Here is a 19,140-nt window from a genome sequence, read left to right on the forward strand (position 1 = left end):
CTGTTTTTCCCTTCACAGATGCTGCCAGACCTGCTGAGCTTTTCCAGCAACTTTGTTTTTGTTTCTGATTTACAGCATCCGCAGTTCTTTCAGTTTTTACCTGAAAACAAGGTTCTTCAGCTTGGACTGCTCAAGTAGAGTGTTTCAATATTCAATAGGGAGAGCCTCCAGGATTACTATAGCTTGCTAGGTCTGACATAGTTTTGTGCAGCAAAGGGGAAGTCATTTTTAGAAGGTGAGACAGGAGAGCCAGATGTCTCCTTGGCTGAGCAGGAACAGAAGGATGATGCTGACGAAAGATTAGATATTATGGATGCAGTGGCAGAGGCAGGCTAATTTTGTGGTGCAGCAGACAAGCCGATGATAATTTAATTACCACCTGATTCCAGCCTGAATAAAGCACCGCTACTTTTATATTACACCGTGAACTATAATCCTCTTGTTTGTTCTTATGTTCTGGTGCACAAAACTGCACAAAATGTGCTGCACAAACAACACTGCAAAGTCAGTGCCAACAAGAGTGCAGCATTACCTGCACATCCCTCTGACCTCTGCCACCTGGAAGGAGAAACGTTGCAGGCCTGTGGCACAAGCAAGCCCATATTCTTGCAGCATTGAAAGCCATATGCATTGTCAATTCGGCAGGGATGCAATTATGTCTTGCTGATACATTCTCCCAATAGAGGCAATATTGTATCAAGAATTCTGCCACGTAGACACCAGCAGAACAAACAATGGCTCACAGCAGCTTCGCTCAAACAGCAGAGGGAAAAGAATTAGGTGAACACCACCCAGCGGATTTCCAGATAAATGTTATAAGGATGCAACTCTACAATTGATGCCGAAGATTCAATGCGACACACATCAGTATGCTCAGAGATAGTACTACTGATAATGTGACATGATAAATGATGTATGCATAGGCCCCCATCAGCAGAGACTGATTGGGAATGAACTGCAATGCCTCTGACTCGATGCGACCATTACAGCAACCAACAGTGCAATGAAAATGCAACACATGTTAATTGAGGTGAATTGAAACACTTATCTACACGTGTTTCATACATACAACAGTTAAACATCAATACCAACCTTTTGCCCATATATTTTCTTGAACTTTCTTCTTTTATTAAGATGTCTAAATACAGCCCTAACATCCACAGCTTTGATACAGGTAGACTACTGACTGCTATGCCCAGTTGCCTGAAATGACCTTAGTGGCCATCCCCTGGTGGTCCAGGGCTTGTTGAAGAACTCTTGCACATGTACAGGAGCACTACTTGTGGCCTGTCCTGATGTATGTGAGAGGGTGCCTGGCAAAGGGTGGAGGAGAGGCAGGGTCCCCTTGGTGTGTACTGGGATGATGCATCCAGGCAACCATTTCCCTTCCATTGCATGGGGATACCTGCCTGCCTCCTTGAGGAGAAGGGGCAGATTGAAATTGGCAGGTATAATGTTATGGGTATCACAGAGATGTGGCTGCAAGGGGATCAGGGCTGGCAACTAAATATCGAAGGATGTGCGTCCTATTGAAAGGATAGGCAGATGGGCAGAGGGGCCAGGGTTAATTTGTTAGGCAGAAATGGAATTAAATCGACACCAAGAAGCCATGTAAGGTCAGATGCCATACAATCTGCGTGGATGGAGTTGAGAAACTGCAAAGGAAAAAAATGCCTTTATGGGAGTTGTGTACAGGCCTTCTAGCAGTAGTCAGGATGTGGGGAAGAAAATAAATCTGCAGGTAGAAAAGCCAAGTAAGAAAGGCACTATTACAATAATTATGAGTACTTCAGTATGCATGTGGACTGGAAAAATCAGGTTGGTAGCTGATCCCAAGAAAATGAATTTGTGGAATGTCTATGAAATAGTTTTTTTGGAGTAACTTGTGCTATAGCCCACTAAAGTACAGGCACTTCTGGGTTTGGTGATGTGAAATGAGGCAGACTTGATTAGGAAGCTTAAGGTGATAGAACTTCTAGGGGACAGTGACCACAATATGATAGAATTCACCCTGCAGCTTGAGAGGGAGAAGCAGGAACAGATGTATTACAATGAACGGTATTACAATTGAGTAAAGGTAACTACAAAGACAGTAGGGAGGAACTGCACAAGTTGATTGCAAGGGGAGCCTAGCATTGAAGACGCAAGAGCAGCAATGGCTGGAGTGTGTGGGGATAATTCAGGAGGTACCGCAGAAATTCATCCCAAGGAAGAAGAAACGCACTAAGGGGAGGACAAAGCAGCCAAGGCTGACAAGGAAATCAGGGACAACATAAAAGCAAAAGAAAAGTCTAACAATGTGGTGAAGGTTTGAAGGAAGCCAAAGGAATTGGATGCCTTTAAAAACTAGCAGAGCTGAACTCTGCAAAAGTGGAGGAGAAAATGAAATATGAAAGCTAGCTAGCTAGCCATATAAAAGAAGATTGCTAGAGTTTTTTTTGGATACAAAAGGTTAAGAGGGTGAGGAGAGTGGACATTGGACCAACGGAAAATGAGGCTGGAGAAGTAGTAATAGGGAACAAAAAATGATGAGAAACTGAATTGGCAGTTTTTCACAGTGGAAGACATCAGCAGCTCACCAGAACTTCAAGAGAGTTGGGGGCAGAGGAGAGTGTAGGAGGAAGCTGAAAGGTCTGAAGGCAGATAAATTACCCAGATTGGATGGGCTGCACCCCAGAGTTCTGAAGGAGATAACTGAAGAAATTGTAGATGCATTGGTGGTGATATTTCAGCTGCCTCACAGTGCCAGGGACCTGGGTTCGATTCCACCCTCGGGCGACTGCCTGTGTTTGCACATTCTCCCTGTGTCTGCATGGGTTTCCTCCGGGTGCTCCGGTTTCCTCCCACAGTCCAAAGATGTGCAGGCTAGGTGGATTGGCCATGCTAAATTGCCCATAGTGTTCAGGGATGTGTAGATTAGGTGGGTTATCGGGGGATGGGTCTGGGTGGGATGCTCTGAAGGTCGGTGTGGACTTGTTGGGCTGAAGGGCCTGTTTCTACACTTGAGAGATTCTATGATTCTATGAACACTGGAGTCATGGAAGGTCACAGACACCTGTTTAAGAAAGGAGGGAGGCAGAAGACAATAAACTTTAGGCTAGTTAGCCTGACCTTGATGTGGAGGTGCCAGTGTTGGACTGGGGTGGACAAGGTCAGAAGTCACACGACACCAGGTTACAGTCCAACAAGTTTATTTGAAATCACAAGCTTTCGGAACGCTACACCTTCATCAGGTGGAGTTGCCTGACCTTGGTTGTTGGTAAGATTTTACAATCCATTATTAAGGATGAGATTGTGGAGTGCTTGGAAGAGTGTGGTAAAAGAGGGTGGAGTCAGCTTAGCTTCATCAAGGGGAGGTCATACTTGACAAATCTGTTTGAATTCTTTGAGGAGGTAATGAGCAAGTTAGACAAAGAAGAGGCAGTGGATGTGATCTATTTGGATTTCCACAAGACCTTTGACAAGGTGCCGTATCGGAGGCTGCTAAATAAGGTAAGAGCCCATGGTGTTAGGGGCAAGGTACTAGCATGGATAGATGATTGGTTGACTGGCAGAAGGCAGAGAGTGGGAATACAGGAGACTTTTTCAGGATTGTAGCTGGTGACTAGTAGAGTTTCAGGTGTCAGTGTTGGGAGCACAACTATTCACGGTATACATTAACGATCTGGATGAAGGAACTGAAGGCATTGTGGCTAGATTTGCAGATGACACAAAGGTAGCTGGAGGGACAGGTAATGTTGAGGAGGTGGGGATGCTGCAGAAGTACTTGAACAGGCTAGGAGAATGGGCAAAGAAGTGGCAGGTGGAATACAATGTGGGAAAATGTGAGGTTATGCACTTTGGTAGGAAGAATAGAGGCATAGACTACTTCCTAAATGGGGAAAGGCTTTAAAAATCTGAAGCACAAAGGGACATCGGAGTTCTGGTTCAAGATTTTCTTAAGGTTAACATGCAGGTTCAGTTGGTGATTAAGAAGGAAAATGCAATGTTGGCATTCATTTCAAGAGGGCTAAGGATGTACTGCTGTATAAGGCTCTGGTCAGACCACATTTGGAATACTGTGAGCAGTTTTGGACCCCATATCCAAGGAAAGATATGCTGGCCTTGAAAGGGGTCCAGAGGAGGTTTGCAAGAATGATCTTGGGGATGAAGGGCTTGTTATATAAGGAGTGGTTGAAGAGTTTGTACTCAATGGAATTTAGAAGGATGAGGGGAGGCTTTCACTGAAGCTTAAAGAATACTGGGAGACCTGGATAGAATGGACATGGAGAAGATGTTTCCACTTATAGGAGAGACTAGGACCCGAGGGCATAGCTTCAGAGTGAAGGCATGACCCTTTAAAACTGAGATGACGAGGTATTTTTTCAGCCAGAGGGTGGATAATCTGTGGAACTCATTGCCCTGGAGGGCTGCAGAGGCCAAGTCATTGAGTGTATTTAAGACAGAGATAGATAAGTTCTTGATTGGTGAAGGAATCAAGGGTTATGGGGAGAAGGCAGGAGATTGGGGTTGAGAAACGTATCAGCCATGATTGAATGGTGGAGCAGACTCGATTAGGCTTTGCTGAACTGCATGTATGCCATATGAAGGAAAGAAGGTCCAAACACATTTCTGGCAGCTGCTGCTTACTCGGCTAGACTAGCCCTTCCATGATGGTTGCCACTGTCTCTATGGAGAAATTCCTGTGTCAGAGCAATGACAATATTCTTAATGTTGCCAAGCGTCTCCAGCCTTCAGTCTCGTCTTGTGAGGGCTCTGGCATCTCCGCCTAATAGTCCTCGGCCTAGCTCTATCAAGTCTCCATCAAGTCTCTTATGGCAAAACCCAGAGGCTTTTGGATCAGCAGGGTTCAATAATCATCCAAAGGACCTTGACCGTTACATTTTCTGTCAGCTGTGGGCACTTTTCTGTGATGTAGTCACCAGGTTGTGATCTTGAACCTAATCTGGAGTAGGAACCCCCTGTGATGAACTCTCTGTGCTGGTGGATGGTCCAGGGGGTTGCCATTAATGGTGCATCCTCTGAGGATTCGGAATCATCATCAGCCTCAGAGGCAGTTGTGGAGGTGTTGCTGGGAGTAAGCTGCTTCTGCCTCTTTCTCAGTCTGGAACCTGCAGTGGGTAACAATGGAATTAGCTTATGGTTAATTACAAGCCCTTTGCGCATCTAATTAAGACTGGCGTCATCCTCACTGGACTCTGGAAAAACCAGCCTCTTTTTCAGTGCATTCTTGGCCACTGTCCTCCCTTGCCAGGTCTGTGGTCTTCTCCTCAGCTGGAGTGAGGACTCTGATGTCAGGAACCCTCCTCCAGTCTCCTACTACACATGTCTATTTTGAGCTCTTTCCTCCTGCAGACAAACAGAAAAAGTGGACGTCATCCCAAAAAGTTTGTCACTGGTGCCCTCCTGTGCTCAGCCACAAAGGTGTTCCACGCATGCATAGTGGCCTGCAACTTACACACTTTATGAATCAGGAAAGGGATTACATGCAGTCCACTTTCCCCATTTGATGGTGAGGACTGCAACCTGAACTCCTATCCAAAACTCCTCCGCATTCGCATATCAACGTTGCTGACTGTCCTCATGAGTGCCAGCTTGCAGTGGAAACTAAGTGCCACTTGGCTTTGCAGTGCACAACAACTCATTCATACCATCCTTCCCCCCCCCACCGTTACTGAACAGCATGCCATTTTTCCTGTGGGCCCCACAGCTGCTGACATGCTCTATCACTTCCATACAGCTTATGCCTGTCAAATGCCGCTGCCAATCCTGGGAAACAGGGCCTCCTGGCCTTCCTGGATGGCATTGCGGTATTGCTAAGTGGTGTGGTTACTCATTTCTCTGGCCCAACATTCTGCATGACTTAGTGGGGTTGAGACAGGGAGCTGAAAAGGGGCAATAATTAATTGGGCATGGTGGACCCTACCCTTCCCTGGAAGGGACGTCGATGGCCCGCCGACAGATTCAGAACAAGCCTAGAGTAATTGTGGACTAAACTCAGGCAAATCGATGCAGAGTAGACTTCCATCCCTCAGTTGGATGAAGTGGTACCTTCTGGAGCTACCAATCAAGCTGATTGGCTGAGAGCTCTAGTATCATTGGCAGCACCAGAACTTGGTAGTGGAAGCTTATTCTTGAATGAGATATGGGCATCACTGGTAAAGTTGCAATTATGGCCCATCCTTAATTGTCCTTGAACTGAGGGGCTTGATGGGACATTTCAGAGGACAGTTAAGAGTCATCAACATTGCTGTGGGTCTGGAATCACATGCAGACCAGACTGGGTAAAGCTGGTAAATTTCCTTCAGGAAAGGACACTAGTGAATCAGGCCAGTAGCTTGCTCCTCTGGAATCCAGTGACACTTCCACTGTGCAGCTACCTTCCTTCGCATGAAGAAGGCTTATGGATCCCTGGATCCAGCTGAGAAGGGGAGCTGTGTTACTGCTTTAACAGCTGAAAATGCTGAAGACCAGGATGACACCATAGCCATGTAATCTCCAAGCAGCAGCTTGCTGGATTAAGGTCATGTACATAAATTGCTTTGTAACTGCAGGTTATTAAGTTGGTAAACCACAAGTAAAATCTCCAGACCCAACGGTAAAAAAAAAATCACCTTTACAAATGATGTCAACCTGACAGTGAATACATGGTTTGTCAGTTGGCTGGATTAGTAATCTTGAGCGTGCAAATTCAGTTCTGAGTTGGGCTAGAGAAACTACAGGGCCATCAAGACAACTTTGTGTGCCAGTCCTACACATAAAAAGAAAGTGCAGAAATAATGCTTCATCTGCAGGTGAAATCAGTATAAAGAAAGATAAGATAAGAATGCACAAGAAACATAGCTTCCCAAACAAGCACATACATTACGGAATCTCCGCAGAATAACCTTAGAGTCCTTCTCAGACTCACAATATTATTTTTGAGGTTCCCTCTTAAGGTTTACTTTTTGATTTAATGGTGCTACGTTTTTGTTTTTATGGGCTCCTTGCTCAGTCTCACTAAGTCCTTCATTGGGCGATGCAGTCATTTAGAAACATTACTGTCTGTCTTTGTTGCTGATGTATGGACGACTTGGACTCACACAGAAGCAAATTAGGAGATTTCATCAATATCTTCAATAATTATCACTGCTCCATTCGACTTAAAGCTAAACGCATAAGGAAAGTATTAATTTTCTAGCCATTGCAGTACTTAAATTGGCACACAACAACCATCATAAATTAACAGCCATTTTTCAATAAGTATGACATGAAAAAGACAGCACATGAAACACAGATAGTAGGAACTGCAGATGCTGGAGAATCCGAGACAACAAGGTGCAGGGCTGGATGAACACAGCAGGCCAAGCAGCATCATAGGAGCAGAGAGGCTGACGTTTCGGGCCTAGACCCTTCATCAGAAAAGGGGGAGGGGAAGGGGGTTTTGAAATAAATAGGGAGAGAGTGGGAGGCGGATAGAAGAGGGATAGAGGAGAGGATAGGTGGAGAAGAAACAAACAGGTCGAAGAGGCGGGGCTGGGGCCAGGAAAGGTGAGTGTAGGTAGGGAGTTAGGAAGGGGATAGGTCAGTCCAGGGAGGACGGACAGGTCAAGGGGGCGGGATGAGGTTGGTCGGTAGGAGATGGAGGTGCAGCTTGAGGTGGGAGGAGGGGATAGGTGGGAGGAAGAACAGGTTATCTCCTACCGACCAACCTCATCCCGCCCCCTTGACCTGTCCGTCCTCCCTGGACTGACCTATCCCCTTCCTAACTCCCTACCTACACTCACCTTTCCTGGCCCCATCCCCGCCTCTTCGACCTGTTTGTTTCTTCTCCACCTATCCTCTCCTCTATCCCTCTTTTATCCGCCTCCCACTCTCTCCCTATTTATTTCAAAACCCCCTTCCCCTCCCCCCTTTTCTGATGAAGGGTCTAGGCCCGAAACGTCAGCCTCTCTGCTCCTATGATGCTGCTTGGCCTGCTATGTTCATCCAGCCCTGCACCTTGTTGTCTCACATGAAACACACTTTTCCTTGGACTTGTGAGGTCATAGCTAAATGATTGTATATTTGTCGCAACCACAGTCTCTGTATCTCAATTAATTCATAATAAATAAGATGCTTTGAGATGTGATAATACAAATACAAATCTTTATGAAATAAAAGTTTTCAATTAAAGAATTGGCATTGTTCATTACTGTACAGTCCACAACATTTTCTCACCAATATAGTAGTTCCTGAACTCCTGCTGCTTTAATCTGGAGAAAGCACATTCCTTTGCAAGAAATTCATTACATCAGTTTTCCTCATCATAGTTAGCTGAGTATGCATTTGTTGAAAAAGCTCTAAACTGTTCTCTGCCAGTTTCGGACCTTTTCCACCCTCTGAAGACCCCCTTCCACTCCTCAAATTCCCTGCCCTCACTCTCATTTGCAGCTCCTCGCTTCCCATGGCAGTTTTACTCCATTCACTTTGAAGCATCTCTTTACCTTTGCATCTCAATCCGCATTTTGAAGGCTCTCACTCCATTCTTCAGCCCTCTGCCCATTTGCACACCCCTTCTCCATTTCATATGCTCTCATTCACCTTTGCAGTTCCTCTGCATTGCATCTACAGCTCTTCTCCCCTTACCACCCTCTGAGCTCCTCTGTTTGAAGCTTTTCTCCTCAATCCTTGTTGCTGTACTCCTCCTTATCACCTAGGCCCTCCACCCTGTTCCTCAGCCTTGCTCTCTGTTCTCACTGGCCTCACTTTCCAGTTTTGTTGGCCTCACTCTTTAGTCTCATTTGCCTTCCTCACTGGGTTCGATCTCTAGTCTTACTGGCCTTGCTCACTGACCTCACTCTCTGGTCTTGCTGGCCTTATTCACCAGCTGCACTCTTTCTGTTCCTGCCCCCACTTGCGCTTGCCTTCCTGATTGCTGTTGCTCCTCTCACAGGCTAATTCTATCCTGTGTTTGCTGCTCATAGCAAACATAGTCAACATTGTGACCACCCATTATATCACCAAGGAACGTTGCTATATTTCCAAGTCAGTCTAGTGAGTGGCTTGGAGAGGATCTTGCTGGTGGTGCTGTTCTCATATATTGATGCCCTTGTCTTTCTTTCCAGTCGTGGTCATTGGTATGGAAGGTGCTGTCTGAGAATGCTTGGCAAATTTCTGTCGTGCATCTTGCAGACGGTACATATTGATGTCACTGAATGTCAGTGGTAGAATCAGTGTGATGCTGCTTTCAATGAACTATGTACTTGTACTCCTAGGTCCCTCTGTTCCACCACACTCCTCAGGACCTTACCATTTACTGTATAAGTCCTGCTTGGTTTGATTTTTCAAAGTGCAACACGTCACACTTATCTGTATTGAATTGCCAATCCTCAGCCCACTTTCCCATCTGATCAAGATCCCTCTGTAATTTTTGATAACCTTCTTCGCTATCAATGATACCTCCTAATTTTGTATCATCTGCAGACTTACTAATCATGCCTTGTACATTCACATCCAGATCATTTATGTAAATAACAAATAACAAAGGTCCCAGCACCGACTCCTGTGGCACACCACCAGTCACAGGCCTCCAGTCAACCGTTATGCTCTGCTTCCTACCATCAAGCCAATTTTGAATCCAATTAGCTATCTCTCCCTGGATCCCATGTGACCTAAATTTCATGACTAGCCTGCCATGTGGGATCTTTCAAAGGCCTTACTAAAGTCCATATAGACCACATCAACTGCCCTACCCTCATCCTTCCTCTTGGTTACCTCTTCAAAAATCTCTAAAAGATTTGTCCGACATGACTTCCTGTGCATAACTCCATGCTGATGATCCCTGATCAGACCTTGACTCTCCAAATGTTGGTTGAAACTGTCTCTCAGTATCCTCTCCAATAACTTGTCTACCACTGATGTCAGGCTCACTAGCCTGCAGTTCCCTGGCTTGTCTTTGCTACCTTTCTTAAACAATGGAACATTAGCCAACTTCCAGTCTTCTGGAACTTCAGTAGTGGCTAAAGATGAAGTAAAAATCTCTGCAAGGGCCTCTGCAATTTCTTCCATAGCCTCCCACAACATCTGAGGATGGACTTGATCAGGACCAGGGGATTTTTCCACCTTAATACGCTTTAAGGCTGCAAACACCTCCTCTCCTGTAATGTGTACGTGGTCCAAAACATTCTCGCTGTTACTCTTGTTTCCTTAGCATCCATGATTCCCTCCTCAGTAAACACTGAGGAGAAATATTCAATGAAAATCTCCTCCATTTCCTGTGGTTCCACACATAGTCGGCCCATGCTGAACGTTAAGAGGGCCTATTCTCTCCCTAGCCACCCTTTTACTCTTAATATAGCTATAGAACCTCTTGGGATTATCTTTAACCTTATCTGCCAGATCAATCTCATACCCTCTCTTTGCTCATCTAATTTCCCTCTTAAGTGCGCTCCTACACTTTTTATAGTCATCTAGGGATTCACTTGAGCCTGATAGCTTAAACCCAATATATGCCTTCTTCTCTTTCCTGACCAGAGCCTCAATATCCCTCGTTAGCCAGGGATCGCTAAATCTGCCAGCTTTTCCTGCCACCCTAACGGGGACATACTGTCCCTGGACTCTTGATATTACACTTTTAAAAGCAGCCAATTTTTCAGCCATTCCTTTTCCTTCAAACAGACTTGCCCAATCGACCTCTGCTAGATCCTGCCTACTGGCATCAAAATTGGCCCTGCTCCAGTTCAGCACCTTAACCTGTGGACCTGTCCTATCTTTTTCCATAACTATGTTAAAACTAAGAGAGTTATGGTCACTGGACCCAAAGTGCTCTCCGATTGACACTTTAGTCATTTGCCCAACCTTATTCCTGAAGAGGAAGTCCAGTGTTGCACCCTCCTGAGTAAGGCCCTCTGGATATTGATTTAGGAAACTTGCTTGGACACATTTGACAAATTCCACCCCACCCAGGCCTTTTACACTCTGGGTGGCCCAGTCAATACAGGGGAAATTAAAATCTCCAACCAATACCACTCTATTATTCCTAGCCAGCACATCCCCGACACTACAGGCAATTTAGCATGGTCAATCCACCTTTTGGATTATGAGAGGAAACTGGAGCACCCGAAGGAAACCTACGGAGACACAATGAGAATGTGAATACTCCATATAGACAGTCAACCATGGGTGGAATCAAACACGGGTGCCTGGCGCTGTGAAGCAGCAGTGCCAAACACCGTGCCACCATGCCACTCCACAGTTCTTCTCATAGTTTACAATTCTTCCAAGTTTTGTGTCATCTGCAAAACTTGAAAATGTCTCCTGCACACCACATTCAGATTGATAACATAGATCGGGGAAAGCAAGGGTCTGAGTACCAACCCCTAAGGCCCTCTACTACAAATCTTCTTCCAATGCAAAAATATCCATTGAGCATTATTCTGTTTTTACCAGGTCAACGAGTAGATAATAGCGATATTTGAAATTGGAAGATACCAGACCTGACCTGCTGTGTTCCTCCAGATCCACACTGTATTGACATTTGAAGTAAGAGATAAGTTTCTCATAATTTTGTTGTATGTGTTGCAGACCCAATCACTACTAGCTAATATTTGGGACAGAATGATGCCACCTATCCCCCATTCTAGGTGTATTTAAGCAACCTGTTTAGACATCTTATGACACACCTCAGCACTATAAGGGGCTCTCGCATCCTCTTTCCTATGCTTGGTACATCAGATTGTTTGGAGCAGAAATTCAACTACTTTTAGAAAAGAAAACACAACTAATGATCCATGACTGAAGAAAGCTGTAAGGTTATCTTAGAATGATGACCTGATATGATACAAAAGGTGTCAGTCACTTTCAGATGCTTTAACCATACAGATATCAATTAGGCATAATTGAGGAGGAGGCATAAGTTTTAAAGAGTTATACATGCTGGCACCCAAAGCTCTTCATCAGGACATATTGTCAAATCTGACACATATGGGCATGCAGCAAACAAGATGGCCAGCATGGACACTGTGTATGGACCAGGGATCAAACTAAAATACAGAAACATTGAACCCCTACAGAGTGGAAGCAGGACATTTGGCCCATTGAGTCCACACTGATCCTTTGAAGAGCATCCCTCCCAGACCCATGCCCCATCCCCATAACTTTCCCATGGCTAGTTCACCTAATAGATAAATCCAATCGGTTTATTCTTTTCACACGGCAATGATTTTCTTTTAGCCAGCAACAGTTTTCCAAATTTCTCCAATTGTTAGACAGTTAAATCCCATTTTAAGTACACGTGTGGCAGATACAAGGAGTTCAATATTCAGTCTATCCTATCCACCTGAACAGATGATATCTGCCAACAGGCCACATTATACAGGGCATATTTTAAGGACATGCGTGTCAAATAGGGCATAAATCACATGACAGTCTCACCACATTATTCCAAATCCACCTGTCTTGCCAGTTCACACCAATAAATCACTTACCATAAATGCTGGATGACAAATCAGGATCTCTTGTACTGCTGTGCCACACTGCTAGATACAGGTTTATTGTCACCAGCCAAGATCATACTTGGAGGGCAAGTTAGGACAACCTGTACAAGCTTGCAGAAATAAAGGACAAACTTCTCAAAAACCAAAATCCATATGCAGGTAGAGATTACAAAATCTATGTGTAGGACATTAGAACATAGGAACAGGAATAGGCTTTTCAGCTGTTTGAGCCTGCCGTACCATTCAATATGATCATGGCTGATTAAACATGTCAAGATCTTTTACCCCCTCCATTCCCATTAACCATGTGTGGAATGGGTAATCAGAAATCTATCAATCTCGACTTAAAACATACTCAAAAACTGCATGTCCACAGCCCTCCGTGAGAAACTTAAAGGTTCACAACCTTCAGAGTTAAAATATTTTTCCTCATCTCAAATCTAAGTGGCAAGTGGGACTAGGTCAGATTGGAACAAAACAGGACGTTGCTGGAAAGGCTCAGCAGGTCTGGCAGCATCTGTGAAGAAAAAATCAGAATTAACATTTCGTGTCCGGTAACCCTTCCTCAGAACAGTCACATTGGGATGTCTGGCGGGCGCAGATGAGTTGGCCTGAAGGGTCTATTTCCGTGCTGTATGACTATGACTTTATCTGTAATAAGGGAGAATAAGACCTTGTGGTAATGAATGAACCTGTTCACTTGTTTGAGGAGCTGACTGCTATTTAGCTACATTGTAATGATGTTACTGAAACAATAGAAGTCCTGGCAAAATCTCAGCTGTGGATGCCTGATTACCAGTACAAAGTTAGCTGAAAATACACTGAGCTGACTTGCCTGCAGTTCTGTGAGATTCGTTTATTTGAATAATTGGCACACTCTCCCAACACAGTTTTTGAACGTGCACCAGCAGGCAGCTCCTTGAGGAATGCAGAAAATCAGGTTAATCGCTCAAATTTGAAATGATTTGCCATTTAAAGGGAAGAAAATGGAAGCAGATAATCTTTCCGCATTTATAAAAGTAGAAAAAGAATTTTAAATACTTTGTGATTGTTACTTAGCTGTGTGTGGAGGGATGATGGTTGGGGGTTTGGGTATGAAAGGAAACCCAGTGTAGGCACATGAAATGAGGTCTGTGGGCAACTAACAGAGTTGATGACTACCAAAATGAATACCGTGCAGTGGGAAGTGGAGAGAACCGAAAGGCTGCCATTTTAGGGCAATGTCCACAGAGAGCAATGATAAGTGGAAGCCAGCAGCAATTCTATACTCACTTTGGAGGGTCACTGGAGATGCTCTGTTGATCTGATGTCTCCTTCCACATGGAAAATGAAACTTGTGAGGGCTCTTGCAGATAGAATCACTGAAGCTTGATGCATCTCTGCGTAATTTTCTGGTGTTTCTGAAGTAGGAGGTACACATATTGTCAGCCTTGGCTTTAGGTGTCATAAAAGTTTAACACTATTCCATATTCAGTGAAAGCCAGTGCCTGCATGCAACTTCACTTCTTGTTCTCCAGATGATAGTCGGATTACATGGCTGCCTCCTTTGCAAACCAATTTTGCAAAGGGCAGTTCTTACGTGGCAAGCATAAGAAATACTTTCTACACTCAGTTTAGGTCTCAGGGTAAGCACAAACATGTATATAATATTGAGGTGCGGTAGTGACAGTTATCGTTGTACCCATGTTTCTTGTCTCTTCAATATTGGAGTGACTTTGGAGATCTGCCCCACTGCCAAAGGATTGTAATTGATCTTTGATTGTTTGAGTGAAATACCTGCTGGAAGCAGGACAATTATATTTAAAATTTTACAATGCAGAAAATTGTGATGGTACAGTTGTAAAATTAGTGCACTAATGTAAATGCAGGTAAAGCAATAAATCAGGCAAAAAATGAAGCTTTCAACCATTAATTAAACAGGAAAACTCTTAAGAAGACAAGTAAAATAGGCCAAGCCTTCCACAACCTACTCTGCCCATTTTATATGGGCTAATCATGAAATTAGATAAAGAGGCTGTTAAATTTAGGATGGAACTCATTGAATAAAATTTATTAACTTGCTAGAAAAATTGCACTGCAAAAATTTGCCATAGGACCCCCATAATATATCTTTATTCCACCAAGACAGCCTTAAAGTCAATTTACTTATAGTTTAATCGAAAAGATCATAGAATAAAAATATCAGAAATGCACTGATTGCAGATACTGCATTACAATTGTGACTTGACAAATTTATAGACTATTAGTAATCAGCTATTAAGTATAATTCTTTATACTTAATATTATTCAAAAAAATTCTCTGATTATGGTACTTAGTGTTAATGAGACCAAAACTGAGGACTGAATACTAAATGAATTATTTCAAGCAGTTTATTTCAAGAAAAATTTACTTTTTGAGTTCTATATTTATGTTAACCCTTCCCAACAAAATTGGACTCATGTTTAAATGTTAAAACTTTATTTCTTATATCTATACTGTCCCTCTCTATTTCAGAAATGTAAGAATTTGTATAAAGTGTACACCAGGTTAAAATTTTTAATTTCTGCATTTTCCAGATAAAGTGACATGTGCACAAATAAGACTGATATGTAGATATGTGAGATTTTTGTCTCAATCTTGACTTTTGCACTCAGTATTTGCTTCTTAGTGGATTCATCTTTGATGCTAAGATCACAAGAGATGTAATTTTACAATTGGACAATATTTGCTACATAATCCTGTACATGTGAGGGATGAAATTTGACAATCAATTGTCAGTTGGGCTTGCAGTTACATGTACTGGAAGCTACATATAATAACACACAGGACCCTGCTTTTCATAACAGAAAGAACATATACAGGCACTGGATCTTTCGAACACTGCAAAATAGGTGACAACCATTCATTATTTTATTTCTCATGCAATGTTCTAACCAGAGTCCAACTACTTGATTTAAATCTTAAACAAAGCCTTGCTTTAATTAATTAATAGATACATTTTCTGTGACAATGCCTCTACCAATCAAAGTCTCCTTGTCAACCAATCAGTGCTATCCTCTCATGCGTAAATGTAAGTGTTGGTTTTCCCCTAGAATTTGTATTCTTGTGAAATGTCCTGATGGGTACAAGACAAAAGGCTATGACAAAATGTGCTTGTTTACAGTAATACAGCTTCCATCTTACTGCTTCAAGACAACTCAAATGAATTGAAATCCAGCAAGGTGTTTAATAAGGCTAGAACCAAGAAGTCAAAATTCTTGAGGGATATTCCATATAGCACTGAAAAATTTGTTTTTATTTGAATTTTATTCATTTTATACCAAAGACATTAAGGTAGAAATTAAATTCTCTTGCACCATTTTTACAGTGTAAAGAGGGCACGATTAACATCAATCAAAAGGATCAATGCTCCATGCTAATGGCCTTCTGAAACATGTCTGAATCAATTTTGAACTTGCCTACTTTTTAGGCTTCCCTTGCAGTTACCAAAAGCAGGTGGCAAGCCCTTTCATTGATAATTAAAGAACATTACTGCTTGTGAAAGTATGATGAAGAAATCGAGAGCTAACAGAATTGTGGGAGACTTTCACCAGACGAACTGCAATGGTTCAAGATTAAGGTTCACCATTATCTTCTTCAGGGCTACTACAGAGTAAAGAAATAAATGTTGGCCTTGCAAGTGACACTCATGTCCTAAACATAAAAAATAAATATCCTTTTGTGCATGAAAGAAAATAATTTGACAACAGGAATATTGGTACCTGAAGCAGTTTCACATTAACATGTGAATCATTATAGATTCCTATTGTGATGCACTGTATTTTCTGCCTAATGAATCTCTCTATGTAAGGCACTGTTTAGCCCACAGGGCTCCTCTGTTCAGTGTTTCATTTTGTCTTGAGCTTACCTGTGTAATATGATGCATCGTCCATACTAATCTAGAGTTAACAACAATGAAAGAATGCACGAGGGAACCTCAATGGAAACACTGACAGAATATAGGTATATCTACATGTTGAACAGTCAATGATGAACAGTCAGGGAACTAACAGAAAATATGTCCTCAAAACTGTGTTTTCATAGAATTTTTACTGCAGTGATATGTTATAGGTAAGTAATGCATCTGTGACATTTAAAGCAATATGATCTGAATGTAACATTTCAATAATGAAGTCTGCTGCTGAGGAAGCAATCAGGCAGTTCGTCTATCACTGAACCTTTCACTATGAGTCTCTTTTTATAGTCAGAAACAATTTCTTCCCTTGTCATCTTTTTAGCATGTACTATACATTCTTCATATTTTCTATATTTTCCACAGGGGTAAGGAAATAGGAATTTTGGACTTTGACAACATCAAACACTATCCGTCTTGTACCTCTTTCTTCCTTTGCATAATTTCTCATGAGAACAGAAAGGAAGAAATTTGGGGTATGGCAAATAGTATGCAAGCACAGCATTTGTGAGCTCAACATTGAAAGAAAAGTATCTTATGCATTCAGCACTGCAGGCTTTTAGAAATATAATGCACATTATCTACTCTAAATATTAATGCTTGCATTATCACATCGCAACCTATTAGTACGACAGAATGGTATTCAGTTTTTCTATTTTTCTGTAAAATCATATTACTATTGTTGTAAAACACTTAATGGAATCAAATACTTTTGAAATGCAGCATCTGTTACGTAGACAAACATAACTTATACAGATAGACATATTTCAATCAATTATTGCTATTTTCGATACAAACGTCATTTGTGTTGTATAATTACAGGATATTGTATAATAGATACGATGGAAACTATAAGATATCATGTGAGTTGTTAGATGCAATTAATAAATTCCTATTTAATTGCAGTCTTTTTTTACTGCTAGTAAGACCATTTTTGCCTGCTGGACTCATTGGCTTCACAAAGATGTGAATCAGAGTTTGTAGTAATAATACTGGGATATTGCTCTCTGGGAATATTCATTGAAGATTTTCTGTGATGGTGGAAAGTATGGGGATGTTGGAATGTGAGTCTTAAATAAATAGTTTCTGTAGGGTGCACATACTACTTAGGATACATGTAGGGTTGATGTTGTGTTGGAAAAGCTAGAAAATCCATTAAAAAATGTTAATCCAGGAATTTCCAAGTTCGCCTGTCACCATAAGTAATTTTATAGGATCCAAGTGACAAACTTGACAATTTATTTGGACTTCATTGAAATATACCGTTTATTACTGACTGATGGTTTCATTGTGTGTGAATACTTAACCTTCCAATGCTAAAGATTCTCATTCGTACACAGCTGGACAAAAATTGTCAGTACTTCTAGGACTGTAGGTATTGTAGCTCTGAAATGGCACATCTGAAGAAAAGTTGTGGTGGTTTTAAACCTATGAAAGAATCTTTGATGATTCTTCTTTTGCTTTCTGTCTGAACTTGCTGTGATGTTATGAAAGCTTTGAAACCCTTAGATCACTTTTCTGAGTAAATATATTCTTTTTTGTAGTACACATGTACACCTTTATGTTGACATCAAGTTATGTTTGTGTTACTCGGTTTAGTTTGGTGTAACAATTATGAGGACCTGACACATGAACCTGACATCATCAAAATGTATGTCAAAAATATTGCAATCAATCTTTCACTGTAAAGAAAAAGAAACCAACATCAAACCTCATTTTACTGGAACCACAATTGAATACCATCATTAAATTATTTCAGAAATCCTATGTTGACAGTTGACAAGATTAATGCTTGAATGTATTAAAACGCATAAACCAGATTCAAATCTGTCCCTTCTGTCACCTGATATTCTAATGGTGACTTAAGGATATTCTTTTCCATTTACCGAACTTAAAGATGGGAAATGACATGGTGATAAAATACAGCAGGAGACTGAACAACTTACATCACCAATGATCACAACTGACTGAATACTGACTAGAAAAGTTAGGGAGAAAGACAGTGGTATATTATGGTTAGCTAGTGTGAAGTTGAAGCAATGCAAGTGAGGATATTTGAATTCAGTATGTGCTGCAATATACAATGAACTGTAGCAAGCAACAGCTGGTAATGACTATGCACCAGTAGTACTTGTTAAAACAAAATGAAGGTGTAACATATGGTTCAAATTCTCAGCCAGATTGATAAAAATAAAATGGCTTCACCTAAAGAGGCTTGGATAGAAATAACATGAGAGAGATTAACACAATGAGTGACATGGGACTAGGCTCTCCAGTGATTAGTGGAATGTCAGTGGCAGTTTCTCATCAGTCCTTAAGCTATAGGAATTGACTATATCACCTACAATGTCTTGCAAATAAATTCTGCCTCAAAAGAAAGATTTATGACATTGAATCATGTCTTTAGGCCATATAAGTTTTTCCTCTGATCCAGACTAATCACAGCATGAATTATGACTGTTTGTTCCAAATTAATTTTTGATCTAGATTTTTATTCATTGATAACGGTTTATACTTAATGTTGATCAGACTATTTTCCTTAGAAACAGTCATATCGATATGTGGGAGACACCATCATTAAGAGCTGTGTTAGTCATGTGATGATGTTTGTACCTTGCCTTGTCGAGTTCCTGACACCAATATGCTGCAGAATTTAGAGTCAGTAATTCCTCATGCTATCCTCATTTAGTTCCCAACAGCCAGTTTAGACTGACATTGGATAAGCCCTTCAGTGTACTTCTTAGTTGGTTTTG

This window comes from Rhincodon typus, chromosome 5, assembly GCF_021869965.1.
Source record: "Rhincodon typus isolate 14 chromosome 5, sRhiTyp1.1, whole genome shotgun sequence".
In the NCBI taxonomy this organism is placed as follows: domain Eukaryota; kingdom Metazoa; phylum Chordata; class Chondrichthyes; order Orectolobiformes; family Rhincodontidae; genus Rhincodon; species Rhincodon typus.